The following is a 7,248-nucleotide window of genomic DNA, read 5'->3' as shown; positions in this document are numbered from 1 at the left end:
GGATCCGCTATTTAAGACGCTGCAACTGGCTGTGCAGATCTGTGCCAGGATCCGCTATTTAAGACGCTGCAACTGGCTGTGCAGGCCTGTGCAGGCATGTGCACTAATCCGCTATCTAAGATGCTGCAACTGGCTGTGCAGGCCTCAGCAAGGAGACGCTATGTTAGACGCTGCAACTGGTTGTGAAGCTATGCTAGGATCCGCTATGTGAGACGCTGTAACTGACTGTGAAGATATGCCAGGGTCCGCTATGTAAGACGCTGTAACTGACTGTGAAGATCTGCCAGGATCCGCTATGTAAGACGCTGTAACTGACTGTGAAGATCTGCCAGGGTCCGCTATGTAGGACGCTGTAACTGACTGTGAAGATCTGCCAGGGTCCGCTATGTAAGACGCTGTAACTGACTGTGAAGATCTGCCAGGATCCGCTATGTAAGACGCTGTAACTGACTGTGAAGATCTGCCAGGGTCCGCTATGTTGGACGCTGTAACTGACTGTGAAGATCTGCCAGGATCCGCTATGTAAGACGCTGTAACTGACTGTGAAGATCTGCAGGGTCCGCTATGTAAGACGCTGTAACTGACTGTGAAGATCTGCCAGGATCTGCTATGTAAGACGCTGTAACTGACTGTGAAGATCTGCCAGGATCCGCTATGTAAGACGCTGTAACTGACTGTGTCGCATCTTACGACAAGCATAGTCGCCTTTTACGGCAAGAATGGGTTGCTTTAGACCTATTAGCAAAGATGAAGCTCGTACTTGATATGACAACAGCCTGGTCCCTGGTTAGGCTATGCTTCTGCTTAACTAGCGCAGCCTACCCAAGGAACCAGGCTGCATATGACAAATGTTGATGACGTAACAAACTGATACTACTACGTCATCTGAAATCTGGGTTCACGTCAGCCAAGTTTCTGGGGTTGACAAATTCCTTCCGTTTTTCTTAAATAAGTTATGTACATGATAACCTACATAATAACCTACTCGGAATCCGCTATGTAAGACGCTGTAACTGACTGTGAAGATCTGCCAGGGTCCGCTATGTAAGACGCTGTAACTGCCAGGGTCCGCGGGTTTCACAACTGTCAAATCCTGCCCCTTGACACACCTTGACGTTACAGAAATACAGACTGGCCCAACTGGCTAAACTACCACAAAATGCTTTGCAGAGTACCGTTACTTAGTAGTTCGTGGGTTGAAACCCCAGAGTCGCCAGGATGACCATGCTCTTGGTATTCACAATGGTTTTCGCGTACGCGTGTCTTCATCTGTCGGCTCATGTTTTCGCCATGATTGTCTCTCAACCAATTGCTGCAGTTGTTCTGAAGGCTCTATAACGCCCATATATGGCCTCACCATGCCATGATGCCAGTGGTTAAAGGTAATAAACCGGTTATACAACGACCATATCCTTTCTTCAATGGCCAGGGGGAACGAACACCATACATGTCGTGGATTGGCTAAACTGGAAGAATCAGTAAACGACTTTTGAAATTGGGAAATTGAATTCGAGATATATAAATCTAATCTGGATATCTTGGCTTTAATTTCAGGAAATCTGAAAATGATCTCCATTCGTCGATATGTCCAATTTGATTTCAGCTATGATAGTCCTCTTATTATATCTCTGAACGTCATTTAAAAAAATAAACTATAAAATACATATATCTAAAATTGGACAATCCCAAATACATCGTCTAATACCCAGTGTGTGATATATGTCATTTGTTTGTTTGTTTGTTGTTTAACGCCGCAATCTTCCAGCTATATGACGGCGGTCTGTAAATAATCGAGCCTGGATCGCATAATCCTTACCACTCGATCCCGTTAGTCGCATCTTACGACAAGCATAGTCGTCTTTTACGGCAAGAATGGGTTGCTTAAGACCTATTAGCAAAGAAGAAGCTCGTACTTGATATGGCAACAGCCTGGTCCCTGGTTAGGCTATGCTTCTGCTAAACTAGCGCAGCCTACCCAAGGAACCAGGCTGCATATGACAAATGTTGATGACGTAACAAACTGATACTACTAAGTCATCTGAAAACTGGGTTCACGTCAGCCAAGTTTCTGGGGTTGACACATTCCTTCCGTATTTCTTAAATAAGTTCTATACATAATAACCTCCTCGGAATTAGTCAAAATATATCCATCGTGAAAGAATGGAGAATGTCCCTCGCGTCAGACTCCGTGTTCATACCATTTGTAAGCTCTCTTGATGTAAGATATATGTTAACGGTATAACTGCTCGTCTAAACAATGTTTTTCTTACTGGTTGTTCTCCAAAGCTTTGTATATTATGTTTAGGTGTAATGGCCGTCTTCTAATGACCCGTGGCTGTTTAACTTTATTATAATCAGTTGATATAAAAGCCGCGTGTAAGGTCCCCCGCAAGCTATGCTCGGTGTAAGAGTGAGTGAGTGAGTGAGTTGGGTTTATCGCCGCTTCTAACAGTATTCCAGTTATATCGCGGCGTGTCAGCTTAATGTGGGAGGAAAGCCCGAAGTGATGCAGGTCTAAGACGTTTACCACTTCGGTGAAACCCACGAGCACGGGTATGGTGCTGACAAACCTAGAAACATAATTGGGGCGAACCGAGATTCGAACCCACAATCATAGGTTTCTGGCGTGCCCAAGGGACGCAACTCTGCACAGCGAATCGCGGCGCCTTAGACGACTGGGCCCCCCGTGCCCCCCGCTTGGTGTAAGAGTTAATGGATTGGGTGGTTAGACTCAGTAACCTGGTTCCTTGCATGTCATTGTCTCATAATTGCGTGGATCGATGCTCATCATTGGATTTTCTGGTCCAGACTATATTTTAACAGACTAGCTATATAGCTTGAATATTTCAGACCAAGGAATTGGGATTATTACAAAACAAACAATTCATATAAACATGACGTTGATATAATATACTACCTATACACTGAATATTGATATAATATATTATTTAGACAATGAAATTATTTATGATAAAGACACCAGTTCTTGAACTTTGTCGACACTCTCGGATGTACATATTCGTAGCATCGTACATTTCACAGAAGAAAGGATTCAAGTGGCCCATGTGTTTACCTTCAAAATAGTTTCCCTTATAATCGGAGACAATCATTATTCGTTTCATATTGGCAACTACTTGATACTTGATAATTTGTCGAGTTGAACATACAGGCATAAGCCGTCGGAATCAGTTTTCTGGACATTTTTTTCTCAACAAGAACGTCTATAGCAGAACTTAGAGAAATATCCATCATACATCTGTGAGGTGAACTCAGGATGCGGGCAGATTTATATATTTTACGAACGGTTCAGTCAGTAGCCCCCAACTGCTTGCTCAAATTGGTGTGGGCAAGCCCAATCAGTAAAGTCGAGGGCCACACCGGTATGGTGCCACTACACACAGGTCTGGACCAGCAGCTCTGTAAAAGAAACTATCTGTTTTACTACAATAACCTTATTGCTCGATAATTCAGAATCGCTATATACATAACATTTAAAGATAACTGAATTACATGATTATTTTACCCAAACAAATCGTTTTAGCAGCTTATAAGTGTTACTGGACAGGTTTTTGTTTGTTTGTTTGTTGTTTAACGCCACACTCAGCAATAGCCCAGCTATATGACGGCGGTCTGTAAATAATCGAGTCTGGACCAGACAATCCAGTGATTAATATCATGAGCATCGATCCGCGCAATTGGGATGGATGCCATGCATGAACCAAGTCAGCGAGCCTGACCACCCGATCCCGTTAGTCGCCTTTTACGACAAGCATAGTAACCTTTTACGGCAAGCATGGGTTGCTGAAGACCTAGTCTACCCTGGATCTTCACGGGTCTACTGGACAAGTCTTCCAATAGGCTTTATTGATGTTTACCATCCACGTTTTCATTCATGGTAATATTCTATAGTTATAAACTAGAGTACTATCCCAGAGACAACCAGGCACACTACATGTATCAAACACCGGTGTGAAGCAGTATCCTCATCAATGTTACACACACACACACACACACACACACACACACACACACACACACACACACAGTCTGTGTGTCACGATCACAATCTGAAATGAATATTTCAGCATTGTATTAAGTGATATGCCTCGCACTTGCAGATGCAGGCACCACACGTATAGCACCCGGCTAGCAAACAAGTGTCTGTTTTATATTTCCTGGCATCTCCAGCGCCTATGCCACCACAGTTCCAGTAATCCATAAACATCGTGTAGTTTGATTTATTTTGTATACAATTAATTTTTGGGAAATTGAGAAGTCATGTTCTGATGTTGTTCCCGAGTGCCACTCACATGTTGTGTCTCTGTCTCTGTCTCTGTCGGTGTTCAACTCGATTCAGCCCAGCTACAGTCACAAGCGCACTTGACATGGCGCCGGAAACCGGAAGCCCAAAGAGCGAGATGTAACCTTGTATGAACCTTGTATTACCTGACCTTAGACTCCCGCAGTCACATGTACTGGACACTCCTTCTTGTTTATAAACAATGGAGATTTCCAGGAAAATAACGCCTCTTAAAGTACACCTACCATCACCATCCATACGAAATGGCATCCTCGATTAACAAGGGTATTATATCTATTCTATTCTATTGTGATTAATACTATGGACCCATTCGGCACCACAGCTTCCTTTCGGAAGTGACGTCACCGTCATCGCTCCAATCTAGCACAGCATAAACGAAGAGCTATACCACTCGATAAAAGCAGTACGCTACCGCGGTCTCGAAAATTGCGTAAAATAGCGTCATATATCTCGCTCATGACAGTAATTTGATTGGAGGGGTACTATAAGCGTCGTGCCGTTTGAGTTGCGCTCAAGACGATCCAGTGGTATCCAGGATTTTTTATAAGAAGGTGGAGATACAATACACCGGATAACCGAGTGTTATACATTTGCCACGTCCAAAAAAATCAAAGGGGCACGGGTGGCCCAGTCGTCTAAGGCGCCGAGATTCGCTGTGCAGAGTTGCGTCCCTTGGGCACGCCAGAAACCTATGATTGTGGTTCGCCCCGATTATGTTTCTAGGTTTGTCAGCACCACACCCGTGCTTGTTGGTTTCACCGAAGTGGTAAACGTCTGAGACGTGCACCACTTCGGGCTTTCCTCCCACATTAAGCTGACACGCCGTGATATAACTGGAATACTGTTAAAAGAGGCGTCAAACCCAACTCACTCACAAAATATAAAAATGTTCTTCGGATTTTTTGTTTAAGTGAGGGGATGGTCGAAGAATATCTCTTGGACTAACATCAAATTAAAGGACTTACGATACGTGAAAGTGACAGAGGCTATGGTAGTTAGAAAACGAAATGTAGGTTTCTGTAGTATGTTTGAAAACTGCATGTCTTCACGTAGTCCATACCCTGACTAAATGAAGATTGGGATATTTGGAAACTTTGCTTCAATTAAAGAATCTGATTGATAATGCAAATAATGGCGACCGATAGGTTCGTTTTAATGAAAATGTACATCTTTTGATAATCGTTGGGACTAGTTCCAACGTTGATGAATAGCTATCGCCGGAATCACCATTCTATGAATAAAAACAGGAATGATATATTCTTGTAATACAATGTAATGAAAACGTAAGTTGAAATTCATATGTCAACCTGTCTTCATTCATATTCCCCAGCTTCCAAATGACACTAAAAGATAACTGGGGATTCCTGGCCGATGTCAAGGGAATGTCGCAAAAAACTTTAGCGACGATAGGGTCAGTCATCTGGCTGCGTGTGTGTGTCATCGTACCCCGACGGCGTGGAACAGTATCTCTAGCTGTGGTTAAAAACAACATTCAATCGCTAGTTGTTCTACAGTGACACACGTGGTGTGGTGTGGTGTGGTATAATTCACTTCACATTCCGAGTATCCCTGAGTACCCCTGCATCTCCCACTTACGACATCAGAACGACGCACCATGTTTTAACAAAGATGTTTTTTTTTAATTCAACATGACAACAATTCTGTAGTACCTGTGTCAACAACGACAACGACGTCGTCGGAAATGCTACCTGCCCTGAAATAAAAGGAAACTGTACGGCTAGCCATCTCAGACAACAAACTGGATATATCTTAAAGAGGAGACGCGTTTGCGTGTTTTTTAAACGATGTCTTCATACGCGTGTCCAATTCCGCCCTTCCTCCCATCAGTGTAGATGTTATGTATTCAGTGAGTCACAGCTGAAGCACATCTACGTCGTGGACTCAAGCCTTTGCAGGTCAAGGTCGCCCCACAATGAGTAAAGTACAATGATACGTATTGGTGAATCACACACAGAGTACGATGGATGTTATTCAGAACACTGTCCATACACTGCCCACTGACGCATGATTTTATCAGTCCAATGTCCACACACTGCCCACTGACGCATGATTTTATCAGTCCACATACTGTCTACTGAGGCATGATTTTATCAGTCCACTATCCACACACTGTCTACTGACACATGATTTTATCAGTCCACTGTCCACTGCCACACGATTTTATCAGTCCACTGTCCATACACTGTCCGCTGCCGCATGATTTTATTAGTCCACCGTCCACACACTATACACTGACGCATGATTTTATCAGTCCACATACTGTCTACTGACGCATGATTTTATCAGTCCACTTTCCACACACTGTACACTTCCCTATGATTTTATCAGTCCACTGTCCACTGCCCCATGATTTTATCAGTCCACTTTCCACACACTGTACACTTCCCTATGATTTTATCAGTCCACTGTCCACTGCCCCATGATTTTATCAGTACACTTTCCACACACTGTACACTGCCCTACTATTTTATCAGTCCACTGTCCACAAACTCTCCGATGCCCCATGATTTTATCAGTCACAGGCCCATACACTGTCCACCGCCGCACGATTTTATCAGTCCACTGTCCACACACTGTCCACTGCCGTATGATTTTATCAGTCCACTGTCCACACACTGTCCACTGACGCATGATGGTCTGTAACTCAAGGGCCATCATGCGTCATCTACTTTTCACGTCAGCAGCCTCCCGGGTTGCATGAATTATGGTCGCAAGGCAGTGCCAGCGTTAGCGTTAAGCCATTGTTCAAAACGAAAAAATAATGATAACTGTATTCACAGAATAACCATCATGGTGTCTGCCGATGCCATTTCTGACTGTCCACGTGAACCGAACGTACCTGTCACGCACACCTGCATATATTTATTCTATCACCTGCCACGCGCACTGTATATCTGTTCTAAAAC

The sequence above is a fragment of the Haliotis cracherodii genome, unplaced genomic scaffold (genome assembly GCF_022045235.1).
Source record: "Haliotis cracherodii isolate W230 unplaced genomic scaffold, xgHalCrac1.p SCAF_1, whole genome shotgun sequence".
NCBI classification, from domain to species: domain Eukaryota; kingdom Metazoa; phylum Mollusca; class Gastropoda; order Lepetellida; family Haliotidae; genus Haliotis; species Haliotis cracherodii.
Note: the sequence above shows the minus strand (reverse complement) of the source record.